The sequence below is a fragment of the Branchiostoma lanceolatum genome, chromosome 8 (genome assembly GCF_035083965.1).
Source record: "Branchiostoma lanceolatum isolate klBraLanc5 chromosome 8, klBraLanc5.hap2, whole genome shotgun sequence".
Lineage (NCBI taxonomy): Eukaryota > Metazoa > Chordata > Leptocardii > Amphioxiformes > Branchiostomatidae > Branchiostoma > Branchiostoma lanceolatum.
Window position 1 is genome coordinate 19,663,012 of NC_089729.1, and position 12,142 is coordinate 19,675,153.

At 40.5% G+C, this 12,142-nt stretch overlaps 1 long non-coding RNA gene across 1 annotated transcript; it reads left to right on the plus strand.

Moving 5' to 3' along the window:
* Positions 1-4,307: 4,307 nt before the first annotated feature.
* Positions 4,308-5,908, plus strand: LOC136440909 (uncharacterized). The gene is made up of 3 exons (XR_010756727.1): positions 4,308-4,422; positions 4,596-4,664; positions 4,775-5,908. It is a non-coding gene; the product is annotated as an uncharacterized lncRNA (long non-coding RNA).
* Positions 5,909-12,142: the final 6,234 nt, after the last annotated feature.

Consider the following 12,142-nt stretch of genomic DNA (forward strand, 5'->3'; position numbering starts at 1 on the left):
TTGGTTTACTTTGGTTGATCTTTTTCTCGCCCAGTAGTTTATGCAGTGACTCAGAAGGATTTCTGTCTCATCATTTTTTCTGAATTGCTTTCGCTTTTATATCAAGTTTTGCCTGCTTACTTTCCTGCAATCATCAACAGCAACACGTTTTCTGACAATATCTTCATCCATTCCTGCTAGCTTTCTTCGCTCTACTTCCAAGCTACCTTGCTCTACTTTCAATTTACTTCGCTCTTCACTCAACCTGCTTTTTCCAACATCTAACTCGAATTTGTAATCTTTTACCAGTTTCCTTCTTTCTTCTAGTGGTCTCATCTCATCCTAACTTTCCCTTTTTAACCTTTCTTCAATATGTCTACTTTCATAGAAGGAACCTGCCCTACTGCTATCACATTTTCCTCTGTGCTTGTCCTCCTTTGAACAAACCTTTGATTTCCTGCAAATACCAGTGCTAGAAAGCATACAAAAGGCATGTGATTTGTCATACTGTGTGTTATGTAAAATGTAGAAGATCAAAATCCTTCCTGCTTTGCCATTACCCCAACAAACAAAAAAAAACTTTCTGATTGTGAACTTTTATATTCTGATTGAAAAATTTCAGGTGGGCAAATCACTGACAATTACAAAACACGTGTAACCATTGAACCAAATTGATGCTCATTTACATTTCCATTGAAATATTTTAGGGGGGCAAATCACTGTCAAAAATTACTTGTAACCAATGTTCATTTTCAGCAGAAGATAAATCACTGCCAGCATGCCACAACTGTTTCATTATATTTGATTCAAACAATTGCACGGATGATATTTGTAGGACTAAGAAACATGATCGTCTTGAAGTTGATGAATTGCAGGATACAGATTATACTACTTAGTAAGGGCTGACACAGTTTTTTGAGATTGCCAATCATAGGGAAGTCATCAGCTGTTTGGAAAAGTAGTCATTCTTTTCATTAACAGTGACAACAATTCAATAGAAAATCAATAATGCTACATACCTGTGTTCCATTACCCTGGGACTAAACATCTTCAGATCTATCAAGAGAAAAAAAATCAGCACAGCAACCCTCTTGTCTATAACATACCACAAAATAACAGCAGACAGGGCTCGAAATACCGGGTGCATGTGCACCCAGTGCACCCAATTTCGGAGCTGTGCACCTTATGTTTTACCCAAATATTTTCGAACGGTTTAATGTGTAAAGGTATCACCGCACACTAGTAGACAGCATATTCTTGACATCTACACTACAAAAAAAGACATTCTTGTTTTTACTTGTTTTTTCTTTGTTGAAGAAAAATTATCTTCCAGAAAGAAAATTATTCTGTGTGCAAGAATAAGAACGAATAAGGAAATGTCAGTGAGGACGTAACAAATATAAACTTTTTCTTAGAATATTTTTCTCTGACCAAGTTGTTTTTTCTCACACATATCGACTAGAAACCTCGAAATAAATTTTCTTGTTGTTATGATTCTTCTATGGCACAGAATTTTTACCTAAGATATAATAAATTCAGAGAAAAATATTCTAAGAAAAAGTTTATATTTGTTACGTCCTCACTGACATTTCCTTATTTCTTCTGCCCTCAAGAATAAGTTCTTACACTTAGAATGAGTTTCTTGCACTAAGAGTGAGGTTCTTGAAATAGGAATACCTTTCTGTCCTCAAGAATGAATTTCTTAAATCTAGAATGAGTTTCTTCCACTGAGAGCGAGGTTCTTGAAATAGGAATACCTTTCTGACCTCAAGAATGAATTTCTTACACCTAGAATGAGTTTCTTGCACTAAGAGTGAGGTTCTTGAAATAGGAATACCCTTTTGTCCTCAAGAATGAATTTCTTACATCTAGAATGAGTTTCTTCCACTGAGAGCGAGGTTCTTGAAATAGGAATACCTTTCTGACCTCAAGAATGAATTTCTTACACGTAGAATGAGTTTCTTGCACTAAGAGTGAGGTTCTTGTTGTAGGAATACCTTTTTGTCCTCAAGAATGAATTTCTTACACGTAGAATGAGTTTCTTGCACTAAGAGTGAGGTTCTTGTTGTAGGAATACCTTTCTGTCCTCAAGAATACATTCCTTAAACCTAGAAACAGTTTCTTGAACTAAGATGGGGGTCTTGAATCAAGAATACCATTTAATAAATCAATGATAATATAATGTAAACATGTTCCAATCATATTTATTATTATTGATCTAATTGTTTAATACACAGTTTTGGATTTTTCTTTCTAAAGCCCATTCTTAACCAAGGATTGCAAAGATTAACCAGTTTGCAATACAATTGTTTCGATAAATGTTTCACATTTGATGCTGTGATAAAAGCACATTTTCTCTGTGCTCATACAAATAACTAATTGTCCTTCTAAAACTGTCAGTTCTGCAGTGTTGTAGCTGTCCTTCTTATAATCAATGACTTGTAATTGTTTAAAGATTTTCCAAACTTGAGACGGGGGCATCTTCTTTGGTCCAACAGATTTCCAAGTCTAGAAAAACACACAAAAACAGATGACGATGACTGTCATTTTCCTACATCGCCCCCCTCCCCCTTATACATGCATGGGGATGGGGGCTTGTGCATTTGCTTGAAAATGTTAAACTTATACTTTTTTAGTACCTTGTAGGTATTACCGCACTTAACGTACATTTTCTGCAATTACTGGTTGGCTGTATCATGCACCCACAAACACAACAAAGGTTTCTAAGCCTAGAAAAATACACAAAGACTTAGTGACTGTCATTTTCCTATATCGCCCCCCTCCCCCATATACATGCATGGGGATGGGGGCTTGTGCATTTGCTTGAAAATGTTTTACTTTAATATACTTTTTAGTACCTTTTAGGTATAACTGCACTAAACGTACATGTTCTGCAATTACTGGTTGGCTGTATCATGCAACCACAAACACAAAACTAAGAGTATCTACTTGGGCAATAAGTTATTTTCATGCAAGACAGGCTATAACATACCTGGAGCATATCTGTTGATGGCGTTGGCCTGAGGAAGCATTTTGGAACTTAAAACAAGTCATCTACGTTGTGTACTGAGTCCCACATGATACCAAAAAGTGTCCTCACGAAACTAGCCACATCTTTCCCTATTATTGTAAGATCTAAAGCGCACATCAGGCAAATACAGCCGGAGCCCAAACTCAACGGTCCACATTCAAACTGTCTACAGCAAAGGATGATGGGAGTATTAAATTAGCATAATTTACTTTCTTCTTACAAGAAAAAAAATGATTATCTTCTTGAACTTTACAATTTTAAGAAAATAAAGGAAATCATGCAAATTCGAACTTTCATTTTACTTTCCATCTTTAGATAACACAGAAAAGCAGGAATCATATTTCTTTAACTTTGTGGAAAAGGAATTCGAACAGAAAAACACTTGTTTTACAGTTTCTTGATTTTCTCATTTTTCTTAACTGTATTTGGTCAACAAAATAACTGTATTTGGTCAAGAAAATCCTTACATCTTCTTAGATATTACTAAGAATTGCAAGAATCATATTTCTCAGACTTCCTAAATTAAGAAAACAAGAAATGTCAAGAATGTTTTCCTAGTGAAATGAAAGTCTTAAGAAAAATTCATGTATGGCAAGAATAAAAATCTTAAGAGTAGATTCTGTAAAATACTCCATTTGACCAAACAAGAAGCAAATATTGTGTGAAGAATAAGGAAGAAAGATTGGCTAGAATTTCTAGAATATTCTTGCTGATAAAAATCATACTAGAAATCCTATCTTCACCTAAGAAAAACAAGAATAAAACTCTTAATGTAAGATTTAACATTCAAAGGTTTTGCGTAAGGTTTCTTGATTTTCTTGAAATTTTTTATGGAAGAAAATCTTTCTCTCAATAAGAAAAATCAAGAAAACAAGAAAAATAAGAAAAAGCATTTTTGGTAGTGTAAGTGTAAGAAAATAATAAAATATTTGTTTTAGTACTTGTTCAAGATTTTGATGTTAGAATTTGAGTTAATTTCGATTTTGAAAGCTTCAAAACTGCGTGCCGAGATCGCGTGCCAAACGCGCATGGACTTCCTGGTCCGGCCTGCAACACTGGACAAGAGAACGCTGGCGGGGACGAAAAAATTTTAAATTCGAGTATTTCTGTCTTAACCTCTATAATCCCCGCTGTCATATCGTCACTGTCTGCGGGTCAACAAAATTCGGCTTTAGATTTCCGGGATGTTCATACCGTCTCAAACATGTCCAAGCAAATTTCCTTGTTGCGATTTCTTCAAGGCCCGAGGTCAGGGCATGAGCGTCACAGAAGCGACGATAGCGGCCCTTCAAGCCCTGGTGACTCCAGCGATGAAGCTGAAAGCCAGAAAGTCTTCAGTGGTGACAGCTACTCGAAATGAGTCTGGCGAGTCTACGTCTTCAGTACAAGCGGAGGCCTCTACATCGCGATCGGTAATAAGTTCAATGTTGTCTTTTAAACATTAATGATCTGATCATGAACTGACTAGTTTGTTTGCTATATTTCTTACCGTTACAAAAAAAGAAATGATGAATATACGTAACGTCTGTAATTTCCAACCGTTGTGAACGATGAATCTTAGTTCAAACAAGCATTATTTTCGCAGATCTGTTCAGAGAGCAGACCCCAAAGAAAAATCAAACCCCCATCGTGGATGGAAGACTATGAATACGAGGTACGCATATGGTTGTGTAATAGGAAACATACAGTTCTTTGTATTTTGTGCATTCCATTGAATTGTGCTGCTGGAAAACTATAATACATTTATCTTCTCTTCTTTTATAGGAAGGGTACTGATGGTACCAACCACGCCAGACGATCAGTTCAGCGTCGGTGGACTCGTCCGTGGGCTGCGAGTCCAGCTTTACTATTGTAGTGTTTGCCACAAACAGCACAGATGAAAGCTGTTGTTTGGCATGGTGTGTGTCTCTCAGTTGCCTTCTGGCAAACTCGTTAAGTTCCAAGTCAAGTTCCTGTTTTTTCGCACCTTGCTGTGCCGCCATGCAGAGTGGTCTTTAGCTAAGTGCTCCCAGTCCGCCGCAGAGTTTTAGGTCCCGCTTACCGACGTCGGGAAAGCGGAGCGTTGGGCTTCAAACCACTGGCTGTATATCAAAAGTAAAAACATCTTACTACGTTACCGTTGTAACGATACATTACCGTCTTTTTAAAGATACTTAAAAGATTCTAAATCGACACCAGCGTGCTCCGTGGGGTGTTCGGGAAGTGCAGCATGTTCACATCCCCGTTGCGATAATAAATGATGTAAAGGTTAAGGGTTAAAGATGTCCCGCCTTAGGACCAGAAACTCTTTTGTGCGGGTATTTGAAGCCTTAGGAGCACAGTTACGATATAGCCTTGACGAACTGTCAGAGGGAGATTTGTCAAGCTCTGCACCTTTCCAGTTAACTTGAATGCTCATGTGACTTTTCTCGCACATGTATCTACTTTTAAAAGAAATACATCTCAAAACGTAAGTAAGTTAAGATATCAAACATTTCTATTGTTCAACAGTAGATGTTGCCCTCACTTTAATTCAAAGGTATTGGCATATAAACTCAAATTGGCATTCTATTGTTGAGAAAAGTGCGGGACTACAGAGCTCCGTTGTAGTCATCTCAAATAGATTTACTGTCTAAGCAAATATTTCCTTGTCATGTTTTCATTTATGTCATCGAAAATTATTCTAGAAAAAATGACAGCCATTGTCTAAAGATCGCTGAACTGTTTATTATTGTTTCTAATCTAAAGTCCTCTATGTTGTTATGTTCGATCTGCTACTGCATGTTGATGGAAACCTTGATGACGCCGTAGCCCTTCTTGATGTACGCATCCACCAAGGAGATCGTCAGCTCCTCCACTTTCCCTCGCGCCATCGTCTCCACTGATACCTTGTCTTTCTGTCGCACCCAGCCAACCTGGATCCACTGGCTGTTAATCCAGGCATAAGTCATTATACCTGGATAGGGTGCCCATGGGCGATGGTAAACTGCTAGCCGTAAGGCTGGAGTCTCCTCGGCATCCACAGCTTAATGGCGTTAGCGGTGTGGTGCCAAGTTTCCAGCGTCAGATTCTAGAGGTCAAATAACGTATGCTGTCACGTATGCTGTTCCCTGACAGGCATTATTGTAAGTGTTCAGTACCGTTATCGTCCTCGGGAAATATTATCATAAAGCTGATTTTCAAGACGATGGGGTTTTCAAAAAAGGACACATAAGCAGACCACAATTGCGGTGGCACAGGGTGGGAGTGTTAGAGGAGTCGCCCAATAAAAATCATGCTATTAAAAACAATTCTGCGACGCACTCCCCTCCATCGCGGTGCCGTTTGCTCTTGGTACAGGCCGATGACCTCCTGAGTTATCACGTGCACGGTGGTTTACCTGCAGGACATTTTGACTGACGTAGTGCACACAAATGTTTGTTACTCGCACTTTGATAGCTGTAGCAGGCCTTCAAAGATTCGACCTCAATGTTTAAAATAGCCACGACCGTGCAATGGAACATAAGAACGGATCTGCCGCACGGCGATGTTTTTCCGGACTGTTTGTTTGACCGCAGCTATCGTGAGTGCATCGCTGTACCGGCGGTGTCATGTGGCACCTAGGATAACTAGTGTAAGTGGCCGTTAGTTGACAGAGAAATTGAGAAGTAACCGTTGTTATGAATATCAAAATTACCGGTAAACATTGACACTGTTGTACAGTGTCGGATTAATGGTTCGTTTGGAACAGATTACGCAAGGAACCGTCATATCGGGTACTATGCTGAAGACGAAATTTTCCCGAAATATGTCCATGATTGGAAGAGTGACACACATGTAGAGAAGGCGGCTTAAGCAACGTAAACAATATACCCAATGATTGCCGAAATACTCAATAGTCCGCATGTTGATTTAACGTACAATGGTGCGTGGACGTAAAGGTGTCGAATTAATGGTTCCAAGCGTTATACGTATATACACTTAATGTTACTAGTTACTTGGTACGTATTATGATGGCCTTCTTGATGCTTGAGTATAAGGATACTCCAGTATGTCTCTCTTTGCCATGACCATATATGGCGGCGCCGTCAAGATGTTAACAGCTAGTGTCACCGGCTGTCGGGAATTTCCGCGGGTTATTGGCTTTCTTATAATGTACTGATGAAGTCATATCTTTCACAGGAAAATAATCCTGTAAACGTATACCTATTGAGGTATTTCAAGAAGATGCTGACGATCAAACCCTCAAGCCATGTATCAGTTGATGTGCCAGAAACAGCAGAGAAGATAACATCATTGTGGAAGCAGCCCACCAAAAGATGAGGGACCAGCACATCTTTACTGAAAAAGATGACCTCCTCCTGGTCAATAGGCATGGGGTTTGCCTGAGATATTTGCTAGGGAAGAAGGACCAGTTCAGGTTGGATCAGTACCGAAGATATTCTGGCAAGTCCAGCAGCATTAAGCTGAGATACCGGCAAAGAGTGAAATTATTTTTGAAAGGAGCCAAAAGATTTTGTTAGAGCCATATTAGGCGACATATCCCTAGGAATTCGCGATTTAGATGTCGCCAGGCGTTTATTGTTTATTAAAAACTCGATTCCTGGTGGAGCACCTAACACGTCGGCAATAATAACGTGGTTTGCCAGGGGTAAGACAGACAACCACTTGCCCATGAGAGTGTTTGAGACAGTCGCGTCTAACTTGGAACTCTTGTTTCCCGACAACGATGCGTCTCTGTTTGCTGAACTCCAAGAGAGGTGTCTTAAGGCAGGAAAACCATGGGAAAAAGCACTCATCTCAGCCAAGGTGACGTGTCGTGTGTGTAAAGGGAGTCTGCAACTGGCAACGAATAGGGCGTCCGAGGTAGTAATGTACAACGGTGCTTACGGCACCTTCTTCGGCATGAAGTACCCCAGGATTTGCTCGCAAAAATGCAATTTCGTGCAGCATTACGGCGCCTACTATACTCTTGATGGAAAGAAGTACTACGACGATGAACTGGAACAGGTACTGGAACAGGTTACACGAACTAGAACCCTCGTGCAAAAACTCTACTATATATAATTATATGCTTCTACTTTCTACCAACAAGACGGTGGACTGGACATACATTAAAGACCGCGCGTAAAACAGCGCCAACATGCATCAAAAGCGGAGCGTGAGCAGCAGATTTTGCATCACCGCCTTGAACTTTCAAAAAAAATTAAGAAGAGAAGGAAAGAAAGATGAGGAGGCGAGTATGCGAACAAAAACTAAGTTACGTGAAACCGTGAGGAAAGCTAGACGGTGGGCAATGGAAAAGTCCGGAAAAATTACAGCAAAGATTGCGCGCCACTGCGAGCGTGAATGATTCTAATTGAAAAGAGAAAGTGATTGCACAACTTAAATTCCACAAAAGTGGGCCATCATGCCCTTATACCTTAATCAATATGCAAATAGTCTAATTACAAATCAGTTACAAATCACTCATTTACTAATCATTTTGAAAACTGGCATTGTCATAAGCAAAGAATGCGCCGACAACTCTGTACCATTCTGCCATTGCTACACTGGCGGTCATTCGAAGAGGTTTTAAGAATACGGGCATGTACCCTGTGAACCCGGACAACCTGGACAGCCGTTGGTTCAAGATCAACGACGTGCCGGGGGCCACCAGTGAGCAAGCAAGGTTGAACAAGGAGAACGTCGCGCGAGAACTACTACAAGAGGAGTTGGAAGTCCTTGCGCTTGCTGCGGCATAAAACATACCCTCGAAGAGTGGCTCCAAGACGAGAAGGAGATTTGCAGATATAAATCATCTAGCAAAGACGTTGGGACACGGAGCCTGCAAGGCTTTGTTTGGATTGCATGGATCCACCCGTGCAGGCCTCGAAATTAACCATGCCCCGATGTCCCGGGGCCACTAAAATTTAGGCCGAGACAACTGAAAGATCTCTTTGGGACACTTGTGGGACAATAGGAAAATAATCAAAGAATCAACAGCAGAATGTCCGATCTTCCCGCTCCCGCGGTTGTCAGGCGCGCGAGCCGGCTCTCCGCTCCCCCAAAAGCCCCCCGACTTTGATCTGTTTGTTCTGCAACTACAGCGCACGTGCCGCATGGGTTTCAGAGACGCGCTGATTCGACACTCCGTCCATCGCCTCTGATCCGTATTCATTCAACATTCAACCAACCACAGCTTCGCGCAAATTGGAACTGTTTAACATAGGGTATTTCCGGAATATGTTCGGTAAAACTCCCAGGCACGAATTATCCCGAATCAGGTTTTCCGGACGATCTTCTTTAAGAATCGTAAGCTCGTTGATGCTCGGGAGATCAGTTGGCAATGCCAAGTATGATTAACCGGCAAAGCTAGGGAAATAACATTGTAGTTCGAGCAACCTCGTGAGTTTCGGCAAACTTCGCCAAATTTCCCGCGAAATCACTTGTGGAATATTGGAAAAAATAGTTTGTTGTGATATTGGGCCATGCCTGATGGCGCAGAGGAAAATTCACTCGTTTTTTTTTTTTCCGCGGGCGGTGCTTCGGCGTCCACGGGAGCGGCCCCAGTCACTGCTTCGACAATTGCAGGTCCTTTAGGTACACGCAGCAATGTAGTTCAGCCTCAAGGTCGGCCTCAAGATCGCACAGATATCGAGGATGAGGGGGGCGCTGGCGGAAGGAGGGAGGGGGCTTTGGCGCGGCCAGCGAAAAAGTCAAAAGACCTCACACGGAGGTCGAGCGCCCATACCCGATTCAGTCCCAGCCACTGCTTCAAGTACTACTGGAAAGTACTATAGCAGTAAAGCTTTTGCACCATACTAGCACTGCACATTACTAATTGAAATGTGTCCACAAAGATTGTTGTGTTACCTTTGTTTTTCTATAACGAAATAAAGATTCCAGTTGTGCTTAAGCTCTTACTCAGCTTTGTCGTTCATGTGTGATGCAACTTATTGGAAAATAGGCAGGGAACATCCATCCTCACTTCGGGACAATTGAAATTTATCTTCGGGACAATTCAGGGACAATAGGGAAAAAAAATTCGATGCCTGTGGTAGCTGTTTGAGCATATATTTCAAGTGATGGGTTTGTTTTAAAATGAAAACCCTATATTTAAAAAAAAAACATTCCTACAGTTCGAGACAGGAATATGCACCAAATAGTACTGAATTATGATGAAGGAATGACCTTTGATTAGCCTATTCTTTACAATTCAATAACCACTTGCGTACTTATGTCGAGCATACCTACAATGAAAACAAGACTATTCTAGTTGAACCTATTGCACTATTTTGCACGTGGGAACATCAATGAATTTTCTGTAGTCTCTTGACAGGCTCTTGTGACCTTGTAGGGGCTTCCACCTCCCTTTCTGCCTGTGTATTAGCCATTGATGTCTTATTGACTTCGCATGGGTGTATTCCTGCACATTAACACAAGAAGGCATCACATTTAAATGCTCAACAATTCATCGATCATGAACGCGGCAAAATGGCAAAGGCGAAGAACTACAAGGCGAAGAACTACCGAAATGTCATTGCGCCTGCAATGTTCGACATTTCTATTGATCAGGTGACACCGCATGTGTGCTTTCTCTGGACGTGGGAAGCTTGCACCACTCAAAATCCTTACTGAAAAGTAAGGACGACCAACGCACATTCCATCAGCTGGGAGCGAGCTGGGTCCTGATGATGAACTCTTCAAGAAAATTGAATGCTTGGCGTATAAAATGCATATGCCACGTGAATGTAAATAAAATGAGGTGCCATATTTTCATATCCAAAATAGGGAATATCGAGTCTACAGCGAGCCAGCTACCAAGCTGGCATATGGAAAAGATGGAAAAGAAATGACCCCGACGCACCGAGTCCGACACTGTCAATTAGATAATCGTCGAGGAAGGAAATCTTGCCATCAAGTAGCAAGACACTGGTGTGGGGTTTGGAATTTTTCTTATATATATGCGGTGTCATTCTGGAAAATAAAGGTGGAGACAGCAATTTATGAGCTTACAAAGGCCATGACAATGTTACAGAATACAAACAAAAAGGTGAGATGGAAGAGGAGTGGAGAAGAGAGCAGAAGTGACAGGATCAAGAGCTCCAACTGCTGAAAATTCAACAGGAACATGAAGCTAGGATGATGGGGCAGTTTATGTCAACAATGGCCTTTTTTTTTTCTTTTCACAAGCACAGGGGTATCCTACTCCTAGTAATCAGACCCCTCATCCTCGCTTTCGCTCCTAGGGACATCCTCACTTCCCCACCACTTCTCGTGGACCCCCTACTCCATTCCACATCCCAAACCTAATCAAATCTGAGCATCAGCAGCCTGACACCCCTAACAGCCGCACGAGAGACTACGCCATCAACTTAAAAGAATTATCTCAAAACTGGTTTAGCAGAATGAAACAGCATAGATAAATGAAAAATTTATAGGAGAAAACATAAGAATAATAAATGAAATACTAACTTATACAAAACAAAATACCTTGTGTACTTTTGTTCCTGGTTTTCGAAAAAAAAACACTGTCCTCGTTTATGTTTACTTTTCATACGAGTCACTGAAATTTTGTCGACTAAATTAGGAAAATGTCAGTGTCCGGGGCATTTAAGTCCCACATACAGAGGCTACTTACGAATGAATCCTTAGTAGATATTACAGTAAAACCTATCACTGAGTTTGGGACAATAGCTGGGACAAAATTCAAATAAAGCAAAACCAAAGAAAGGTATTTGGATAGGATCATCGGAAAGCAAAGAAAAGTGTAGTAAATTCAAAATGGACCAAAGGGTCAGTTATTGGTATGTATCTGTGAACTAAATTTATTGAAACTAATTGCAAAGTTGCATTTACATGTAGATGAAAATAGAAAAGAAAATCTGTTATTCAGGATGAAAAAAATGATTGTCCGGTACTCCCTCTTGTGCCAACTTTTTATATAAAAAATTTTTTATTATACTAGCTTGGCACCAAGCAGGTTTGGAAACTGGAGAAATAATGAATGAAATAATCTGAGGCCAATTAACACATAAAACTGAACAACAAAACTCTGTTCTAGAAGAAATGTGTCGAATCTGGTCTCATACAGCCCAGGCTGTTCTCAAACAAGGCAAATCCATCACGGCACAAAATCTGTTGTTTAAGTTACTATTACGGGTAAATATTCATTAAGATCTGCAGATGCTT